The sequence below is a fragment of the Sarcophilus harrisii genome, chromosome 1 (assembly GCF_902635505.1).
Source record: "Sarcophilus harrisii chromosome 1, mSarHar1.11, whole genome shotgun sequence".
Lineage (NCBI taxonomy): Eukaryota > Metazoa > Chordata > Mammalia > Dasyuromorphia > Dasyuridae > Sarcophilus > Sarcophilus harrisii.
The window spans coordinates 31,014,304-31,025,003 of record NC_045426.1 but is presented as its reverse complement, the minus strand read 5'-3'; the positions used below and the strand labels follow the sequence as shown (position 1 = coordinate 31,025,003).

Below are 10,700 nucleotides of genomic sequence, written 5' to 3'. Positions count from 1 at the left end.
TTTTTTACATTTTGGAGACGTGCGAGAAGGTTATATAAGCTCATGAATTATATATGCATGCACTACTTGCTGCTGTGTATAATAATGCTTGTTTGTAAACTGCTGGAAGGCCCGGGGATAGCGAGGGCGTGCTCATCTAAGTCCAGCTACCAGGGGCTGCCTCGGAGGGTTTTTCCCAGCTCCAGGTAGGGAGGAGATGTCGCCGCCCCAACAAGACTCTCCGTCCTTCCCTCCAGACCCTTGGGATCGTGTCCCTTCCACCCCTTCCCGCACCGGCTCCGTTTCCCGAGTGAGGCTGTTTGGAGAAGGGGAGGACGGAGCAATAGAGGGAGGAGGAGGGGGGGGGGGAGTGAAGGGACGCGCCAGCAGGCGGGGGCGTTGAGTGACACTGCCCACGTGGACAGCTGCCGAACGGGCGGAGGGGTAGAGGATGAGGTGGGGGGGGGGGGGGGGGGGTGATTGTCCAGTAAGGCTCTGGCCAATCAGGTGGGTCCTCCGCGGGGGCCGGCTCCAGGCAGTGCTCCTCCGCTCTCTCCAGGCTCCAGCCGCTCTGGCTGAGTGGTTGGAGATCGCGCCCGCTCAGCTGCGCCCCTCGACGGGGAGGCTGACCGGGAAGGAAGACACTCGGCCCATCGACGCTCAGCTTTCTCCCCAGCGTTCTCCCGGCTGGCTTTTCTCTGTGGTTATTTACGTCGCAGTCCCACAGGGAGCCGGGGTTCCCGCTTCTCTCTTTGGCGAGATTTGCGAACTTCTCTTTTTCGCGCCTCCCGGGCAGGGCGGCAGAAGATGGCAGAGTTGAGTAGACCCAGGACCCCCGGCTGGGTTTTCTCAGGCCCCTAGTGAGGCGAAGGCTCAGTTGTCCCGACACCCTGGGATCGGCTCCAGTTTGCCTGACTCTTGAACTCCCCGGTCACTTCCCCTTCTAGTCCCCGAGTTGGCATCGGAGGCACTTCTCCCGGCCCCCTCCCAAACTGGGGGGACCTCGGCCACGGCTCTCCCTCTCCCGGGACAGAGCTCGCTGCCTCCTTCATCACGGGCTGAAGTCATGTAAACAGAAGTGGCGGAGAGCGAGGGGGCAGCCAGACAGTCAGGCTGGCAGAGGCAGAGGTTGGTGGTGAATCGCGCAGCTGTTGGTCCCGACCCTCCTCCGCTACGGTCCCAGCCCGTCTGCCTCTCGGTTGCCTCTCCCAGGTAAGAACTGGCCCGGGGGTCGGAGCAGCGCTGGATGCGCAATAGATGATTATTGGGGAGACAAAAAGGGTCTAAATGCCTGCAGCTGGGGCGCAGGCAGAGGAGCCCCCCGAATTTGGAAAACGGTGTAGAGAAATTGGTTGGGCAGGAGGATTTACAGGGAGCAGCCGGGGCCAGTGGAGCGCCCCGAGTCGGTGCGCTGTATCCTAGGCACAGTCCTGGAGTGTGGAAAGGGCTTGTGGTGTTCGTTTTGAGGGGAGGAAGGGTCATTCAATCAGCCTCGCCGCCGCGGTTCGGCTCGGCGGCGTTGTGCCCCAAAGCGGGGAGCACTTCGAGGCAAGAGTGAGGGGAGCTGGAGGGTAGGAGGATGTCCTTTCCATGCCGGGCAAAATCGCCGGGGGGTGCGCCCGGATGTTGCAGTGCACTGACCAGTAGCTCTTGGCAAGAGGGGATTGGGATCGGCTCGTTGGGCTGGCTCTCTGGCTCGTTTCCTCACTCCTGGCCACAGCACCCTGGGGAGCTCCCGGGCTAGGGGGAAAGACGCTGGAGCAGCTGGACTCGGGATGCGGGACCTGGAGTCAGCGGCTTTCACCTCCGCAAGATTCCCCGGGCTCACCCACCTTCTCCTACTCTTTCGAGTTGCGGATGCTCGGCACCTCAGTCCCAGAGGAAAAGCGAGCGACATCCAAGTTGGCGCAGTTGCCAGTCCCACACGGAACCTGGCTGCTTCACGCCCCCGCGCCCCTCCCAACCCAAACCAAGCTCCCAACCTAGCCTCTTTCCCCGACCTTCGGGTGCTCCCAGGGACATTGGTTTGGGTGCTTCTCAGAGAGAAATACAGACCCAGGTCTCTCCCAGCTTGACGCTCCGTTCCCCTGCCTCCCCGCTCTCCTCCTCCTTTATTCTCAGTCCATTCATACTGACAGACAGTTCGATTGCTATGTTCTCTCTTCCCCTCCTCCTGTGCCTTCTCACTTTGTTTCTTTGAGACTTGTAGAATCCAAGGGAGACACCCCGAGCGCCGCTTGCTTTTGTTGCAAAAGAACTTTAGCACGCAGAGGTTGGAGTGGTTAAGAATGATCTGATAATAGCTCTGGCAAGGAAAGGAACGAACATGAGGTGGGGGGGAGGAAGAGAAAGAAGAAGGAGGACGAGGGGAACACAGGGGACAGGAGGTCAATACATTGGGCAGGCCTGGGGAAAGAGAAGAGGAATCTGGGGAGTGATGATGGGGTAGCCTGATGCCCCGAAAATTTGTCAGTAGTTCAATCCTTTCCGATCGTCTCCCCTTCGACCTTTAAGATGCTGGAAGCATCCACCTCTCCAGTCTCGCTGTGGCTGATTTGATTTGACAGGCAAAGATGCGCCGCTGGGATGGATGGATCCGATCCTTTATCCCTCGCTTGATGCCTGTGACATATCCTGGGGAGAGTGACTGAAGACAATAGCTCGTGTCCCACTTGCAGCCCCCAGCCCCCTCCGACTGCCGCAAATGAATGGCTCTGCTTTCTGATCACACACTCTAGATTGGGTTAGATCCCTCCAGACGCCGAGCCCTAGGAGCGATTTGTCTGGGATGTGAGCAGAAGTGTCGTAGGGAACGACTTGAAAGTCTATTTTCGAACCTGCTTTGTATGTGGAACTCCCTCTTAGAATGAGAATATCCGCGGCGACCACGGGCTCGTGGCGTTATCGGAGCATCCTCCCGGCCGCCCGCCGGCCAAAGGCATCACAATATGGATCACGCAGCGTTGGGGAGAATAAATCAGTGGGCAAGCGCGCGCGCCTTTCATAGGGAAAACAACACTGGAGAACTGCAGTGACTTATTTCCGAGGGCATTTTGCAGGCTCTTTAGAAGTAATGATAACTTAAATGCTCTAAAACTGACCCCAGGAGTTGCCTCCCTCGGATGGCGCTTCTCACTTGCTGCCTCCAAGCTTTTGCTCGGCTGCTTCCTAATTTACCAATCAGAATCCTGGGAAGCTGAGAGAGCTTCGGCCGGGGCTCCTGAAGTGTAAGTGTCCAAGTCTTGGGCTTTACCTGAGCGGGCCAGATCGTTTGGGTCTTTTCCGCAATTATCTATGCTTCCCTCACTGAGCGTTCATGCAAACAGGAATCATTTGTATTTGTAACAATACTTTCCGCCGGCTCCTGGACATTCTCCTGCAAAAAAGCCGCCCAATTCAGAGAATCACTTGCTGCGCATTTGTTTGAGTTTAGTTTGAGTTTGCAAACATACAAATAACTCGGGGGAGTTTGTAATTGTTCTCATCAGCTTCCATCTGTATTTTTTTTAAAGAGTAGGGAGTTTCTATGGCCACTTGTATTCCAAATATTTATAATCAGTTCTTTTTAGAGAGATGTATTGTTGGGTGACCTAGATCTACTGAATTTGCTCATGATTATTTGCTTGGTCCATAACTCTTCTCAGATGGTTATATTATCTATTCTACTCATTTATTTAATACAGTATTTTCTTATGTAAATGATGTGTTGATGCATAAGATATTAAAACTGCATTTGTGGAGATTAACACAGGAGTATGACATCATCACCAGCCAATCCTGTGACTGTCTTGAGCAAACATTGACAAAAGTCACATTATCATACAAGCAAGGGAGTCCAAGCTACTAAGTATGAAAATGGGGAGGGGGGAGTCATTATTATAGCACTCAGTTCTTAATTAAGGGCTGAGGTGGAGAGTTGGGGGAATTTCTGTGTTCATAATACAGTTTCAGGATTGTGGGCTCACAATTATATAATGGATTTTCATGAATATCCTTTTCATAGCTTTCATTTGACATCTTCCCCTTCTCTTTTGCTAAGTTCCTCGTGTCCCTAGCCTATATTTGAGACTGTTGTCCCATAACTATTTTGAGATTATTTTGGTAAATGGGCCAACCCTTTGATATTTTGTTCACAGGACAGATGAAACAGCTACTTATAATGCAGATATTTGATATTATATAAATAGCATGCTCATGAGGTACATTGGAATGGCTTTTAGCTCAAAAGACACCATCAAGGAGAGAGTGTAATTATTCAACAGGTAATCAATCAATAAACTTTTATTTATTAAAAGTGCCTACTATGTGCCAGGCACTTTTCTAGATGCTGTCATTTTCATCACTTAATGTCATCTTCGGTGAGAGGGTCTGATGAAGTAGAGAAGTCTGTAAAGGTACTTGTGAAATTATCTTCCATAGGTTAGCCATTTTAAAGCAATTTTTTGTAATGAAAATGTTTTTTAAAGAAGAGCCCAGGCTCTGAAATACACACCAATCCTGATAATACGGTGGTTGAAATTGGAGTGTGTGGATATGCCTCATTGTTGCCTCCTGTCTCAGACGACACCTTAAAGCCCCTCAAAAATGAAAGCTATATCCCTTGATAATAACCATTCAGCTTAAATTAAGTCAATGCTCTTCTCTTTCCTGTCTTCTCTCTCTCCCTCCCTCGCCAATCCACTACAACTTCTCTCTCTGATATAATCGTGAAATAGCAATAGTTTACATTTATATAGTGCTTAACGTTTGCAAACTAGATTTTATACATTATCTCATGTGATAGCTAAATTATCTCTTTTTTATTTTGAAATTAATCTGGTTTAAGGAGCCAGTCTTAGGACTTTAAAAGGTAGGAAAGGGACTGAGAGAACATCTAGGTTAATGTCTTCATTTCACAAAAGAGGAGATTATGGTCCAGGGATACAAGATGACGTGCCTGTAGTTGCGTAGAAAACGAATGAGGGAACCAGGACTAGGGCAGGTCTTTTGATTGATCCCAGTGTGTTTTTTACAGTAAGAATTGTGGGTATGATTTTATTAGGATGCTAAAAGAATCTTTTTCTTTGGCTATGTATATGGCTATATGTATATGTATATAAACTAGTTTGACATCATCGGCTTATGTTGCTACTAATGCAATCACAGTCATCATGGTTGTGCCTCTATAGCTGAGTATCTTGATAGTTGAATAGACCCAGGAGGCAGCAAACGTGGTATCAGGAAAGGTGTTCCAAACCTAGAGCCCTGGTTTTCATTCTTATTTCTAACACTTCAGATTTCTGGGTCTTAGTTTCCTCATCTGAAAAATTAAATTCAATCAAATAAGCATTTATTAAGTGTCTGCTAAGTGCCAAGCACTAGGCTGGATGCAGGGGATGCAAACGCAAAAATAAAATAGTTTATATTCTACAGGGATGATGCTACTTATATAATCCATATCAGTGGATTCCTGTGAAAAAAGCTCTTTGTACACCTTAAAACATGACAACGAGAGCAATCATTAACAGTTATGTGAATTATTATTAACAATTATGTCGTTCTTTGAGCATTTTATATGCATCATTTTAGCTGAGCTTCACAATAACACTGGGAGGTAGGTGTTATCATCCCCATCTTACAGATAGGGAAACTGAGGCACAGAAAAATAAAGCATTTCACACAGGTCACACAGCTAATGAGTCTGTGATAGAATTCTGACCCAATTCTTGTTTTCAAGCCTAGCATTACACTGTGCTGAAAAGACTAGGATCTATAAATGTGTGAGATGGAACAGCTATCTCAGTATAAATATATTACCACTGAGGGGGAAAACAATGGTGTTTCAGTAATGTCATCTTTGTACGTAAAAGATAATTTTTAATATTTTAAAGTCATATTCTCTTTTTTCTTTTAATACACTTAAAAGTTTCTTTTAATTTTGATTTTTGAAAAAAAAAGAAATCCTACATATTCACTGATGTGATTAAGAATAATGGTAACTGACATTTATATAAGGTTTCAAAGTTTTAAAGGTACACGTATACATGATTCCAGTGCAGCGCTAACATTATCCTTTGAGGTAAATGACAGAGGAATTACTATCTCCATTTTACTGATGAGAAAACAGCCTTAGAGAAGCTAGTGAATTTAACCAGTCACATAGCCAGTGACTGTCAAAGATAGAATTTGAGTTCAAGCCTTCTTAGCTTCACTTTCAATACTATTACACCATGCCTCTTGTTGTCTTGTGTGTTGTGTCATGGGGCAGATCGCTTACCGTCTCTGAGCCTTTTCTGTAAAAAGAGAGAATTGAACTAGATGCTCTTCCTACCAAGATTGGATTCTTTTATTCAATATCAAGAAAATGCAGAAACTCCAGAAATGCATGGATTACCAATTTGCAGAGTCAGAATAATAAAATCAGACTGAACATAATTTATTATTTTTTGATGCTTCAGAAAGCACTTCAGGGTCCCACAGGGCCTCTGGGCCATGTTAGTCTGAGCATCAACTGTCATTGCTCTGGAGCTTGTGATAATCTTGGTTGGTTGAGAATTCTGGGTAATTGAATCCTTATGATAAAGAAATACACTCTTTGTCCAGGTTATGATATACAGGGGTGCCATATGTATCTATTGCTGAGACTGTCAATGTTATTTCTAATACTTCTGATTAAAATCTTTCTTGAGAGGGGAGAAATATGGAGGCTCTTTGTTTTTGTGAAAGCAATAAACTGATAAGGTCAGTTTTCCTTGCAGATTTACAGACAAATATCAAGATGAGTGCATTCAATATTTTATTTTGGCCATTGCCTCACAGAAAATAAGGAAAGTTGATGCAGGTTTGTTTGAATAGTCTCCCGAACTCTAGTTGCAGAGTCATATTTACAGAGACACTGCCAGAGAGACTGGTGAATATCCATGAATGCACCATTTAACTTTAAAGGAATTCTACCACTTACTTATAGATTGATGTGTTGTCAAAAGACCCCCAATTCCCCATATCCAATTCTATATAAAATTAACCCAATCTCCTATGGAGGCCTTCCAGAAATTAGGCTGTAAGGAGTGGATGTAGGAAGAGTTAACCTCTGGACAATTTCTTCATGTCCCCTAGCTAGACAAGAAGTAGTATGCATCTGGTGGGAGTGAAGTACCCTTCTTGTAAAAATGGCTATGTAAATGTGATTTGTGAATTTTTTAATCAGTGCCATAATTGGCTTAAAGTAATCAGTACTTGGAAATCTACAACTAAAACAAAGACTAGGAACAATTAGAAAAACAAAAATATCTTAATAAAAGGAGGCTTGTCAGGAGAAACCTGATAGAATTCTGATTTATTTTTTTGTGTGGCAATTGTATTAGACAAAGAATTTAATAAGTTTATTTATTTAATTTATTTTAAAAAATATTACAAAATATTTAAATAAATCATATTTATAATTTAATAAATAGACACTCTGCTTAGCACCGAAGGTACAAATACAAGCAAAAAGATAGTACCTATTCTCATAATACAGAAAGACAACAAACAAGAGGGAGTAGGTAGGATGTAGGGAGAAAGTCCTCATGTTTTAAGACAAAGCTGCTAGTAAAGAGGTGGAGAAATCTGGAGGGTGACTTGAGCTGGGAGTAAAGTATTACTGGGATTTCCCATGAGATCGTAGTCTAGGATAGGGACTCATTGATTCAACCAATCAGAAGAGCAGCTCTCAGTATAGACTTCATTTCATAATCATGAGATATGATAGAAGGCCTTTTCTTGGAAATTTCACTCTGCCAACCAGATGAGCAACAAGCATTTATTAAGAGTTCACTCTGTGCCAGATATTGAACTAGCTGTACAAACGAGAAGCAAAACCATGATCCTTGCCCTTAAGGAGCTCACATTAGAGAACGAGAAATGTTCTTTTACTTTTTTTGCCTTTTTTGTTATAACATCATAAATTAAGAGCTGGAAAGGACCTTAGAGATACAATACTATGACTCCTTATTTTACAGATGTTGAAAGATAGAGAGACAGAGACATACAGAGAGATAGAGAAAGATGGAGTCAGAGAGAGAGAGACAGACAGAGAGAGAGACAGAGAGACAGAGATATGAGAGAGATGAGAGAAAGACAGTGACAAAGGCAGACAGACAGAGGAAAAAGAGATAGAGACAGAAAGATGGAAAGACAAAGACAGTGAGACTGAAACAGACAGATGGAGAGGGGAAAGAGAGAGAGACACACACACAGAGACAGAAATGGAGATACAGAGAGAGTCAGAGACACAGAGAAAGACATACAGTGAGAATTAGAGAGAGAGACAGAGACAGAGAGAGAATCAAAGAGAGATGGGGGCGGGGAGAGAAAATGACAACTTAGACTACCATGCCAATATAACTTATGACAATGGCCAATGGGTTTTCCATGTTTCTTGTAATGGTAAATTATTAGAAGCTCTAGAAGTCCTGATTTTATCTTCCCAAGAAATTTTGGCCCCCTATCCTCAGAATTCTTTAGCCACAACTGGGGGTTAGATGAGATTGGATTGATCATCTAGTCCAAACATCTTTTATAGATGAAAAAACTCAAGTCTTTGAGAGGTGAAGAAAATTTTCCAAGGCAATTCAGCTTGAATTTGAGAAAGTTCAGCTCCTTAACCTTTGTCAGTGGCCTCTGGAGCCAGATACTTGATCCTTGAACTTGAATTTTGGAACTGAGTATAATCTTTCCTTTATCTTTCCCTCCCTTCCTTCTTCCTTGTCTCTTTTCCTTCCTTCTTCCCTCCCTCCCTCCTTTCCTCCTTCCTTTCCTTTCTCCTTTCTACTTTCCTTCCCTCTTCCCTCTCTTCCTCCCTTTCTTCCTTCCTTTGATCTTTCCTTCCTTAGATAAGTATTTCTACCCCAATAATCTTAAATTGAGATCCCAAAGTCTACCTTTCTTGCTGTTGAGCTGCTTTCTCCTTTAGGGCATATGAAGATCCTTGAGGCACAAGATATTCTGCATAGTCCAGTGCTTAAGGGATGTGACCCGCTGATGCTGACTAGGAGCGACTTCTCTCCATTATATCTAGGGCAACAAATGAAGAGGACTCTAAGTTGGGTTACTATTTCAGCCATTTGGCAGCTCTTACAGCAACAGCCAGATTGTAATATAAACATCTGTTACCTTTTCTCTGCTTTCAGAACTCATTATGCAGCCTAGTTTCACATTGCAGACACTCGGCTTCCTTCGTCTATATTTTTGGATTAATTCCTTCTCAACGCACACACATGCACAGAGACAAACCAAAAGAGCCATAAAATTGGTTACCATGGGCCCAATTCTCCCAGGGTAAAGCCCATCTAGCTCCGTACCTTTCAGACTGCTCTTTCCCAGCCTTACAGACCAGCTTGGAGCGTGGGTCTCCATTAAGCAAAAAAAGGAGGATATGAATCTAGTCCCTTGGTACTAATCTCTTCTTCCATGTGTGTGCTGTATTTCCATCAATTCATATTGGAGGAAGAAATCCACAGAGCTTCAGAAAACTCACTTGTTAAAGTTTAGGATTTTATTTTTTTTTTTGGAGGCAGAAGGCAATTGCTTTCCCCACCTGCCACCCCTACTCCCTGAAAAATAAGTAATTAGAAATCCAAGATCTTTATTTTTTTGAATTCTTAAACTGGAGTCTATAAACTTTATAAGACATATTTTTATTACCGTATTTCAAAGTAATTTATTTCCTTTGTAATCTTATGCATATTATTTTTGAATTTTAAAAACATTATTCTGAGAAGGGAACCCTGATATAAAAAAGGTTAAAAATCCCAGTTCTAATGAATTAGACTTAAAACAATGAGTACATGTTTGTATAGAAATTTTATCCATGAGTAAAGTTTCTATTTTTACAAAATAAAAAAGTGTTATTAATTTTAGTATGTAAATGGCCTCATAATATCAATGCTAAGTGATAGTGTAGCATAGTGGGGTCAGTAAGTGATGGTTCAAGTTCTACCTGATCCATACTAGCTGTGTGAACATGTCAGGTTACATTTCCATTGATCTAAGATTAGTTTAAAACTCTTAATTTCCAAATAATAAATTGCTGCTCTGCCTCAGTGAAAGGAGTTTTCAACAACGAAATTGCAGACAAACACACACTATTTTCTCTTTCTCCCCTCCTCTCCTAAAAAATACAGCCTGACAAATAGTGCTGATTCCTTTACTTCAATATCTGCTCCAACAACCAGACAGATCATGATTTTTTAAATGTCAGGACAATTTTTGCTTCAGATGAAAAAAAATAACTGAGGGAAATAATTAAGATGAAGATAAGCCCTAAATTTGATCCAAACTGTGATTGTATTATTTCTTAAAAAGGCGTATATGACCGGAGGACATGGACATGGTCACTAGCAAATGGAATTTGGTTTATCCATTGCCAGTGAGGACAAGTTTCAGTCCTTTATAAAATTAATAGATCAGCATCATGCTGAGCTATGGTCCATTATAAATACTGCATCTGTTTTAACCCTGTGCAAAAGTCTTGGTGTCCTTATTAAGGAAAGACAAACCATAAAGACCTGGACTCAGATTTCATCTCTGGAACTTTTTGGTTTTTTGGGCAAATCATTTTACATCTCTGAGCCTCATTTTCTTGTTCTCTAAGATGGGCATAACAGCACCTGTTGAACATAGGATTATTATGAGTCTCAAAAGAGCTGCTTTTTGAACTTTAAAACATTTTTTATTGGTTGTTATTGCTTTTTTTGGCTGAC

General features: G+C 43.2%; 1 protein-coding gene across 1 annotated transcript in view; it reads left to right on the top strand.

Annotated features, from left to right (window-relative positions):
* The first annotated feature begins 472 nt into the window (after positions 1-472).
* Positions 473-10,700, top strand: part of TAFA4 (TAFA chemokine like family member 4) — a 188,110-nt gene continuing 177,882 nt past the window's right edge. Inside the window, exon 1 of the mRNA XM_031953742.1 lies at positions 473-1,191. The gene's annotated coding sequence lies outside the window, so the exon portion shown is untranslated. The remainder of the gene's footprint in view (positions 1,192-10,700) is intronic.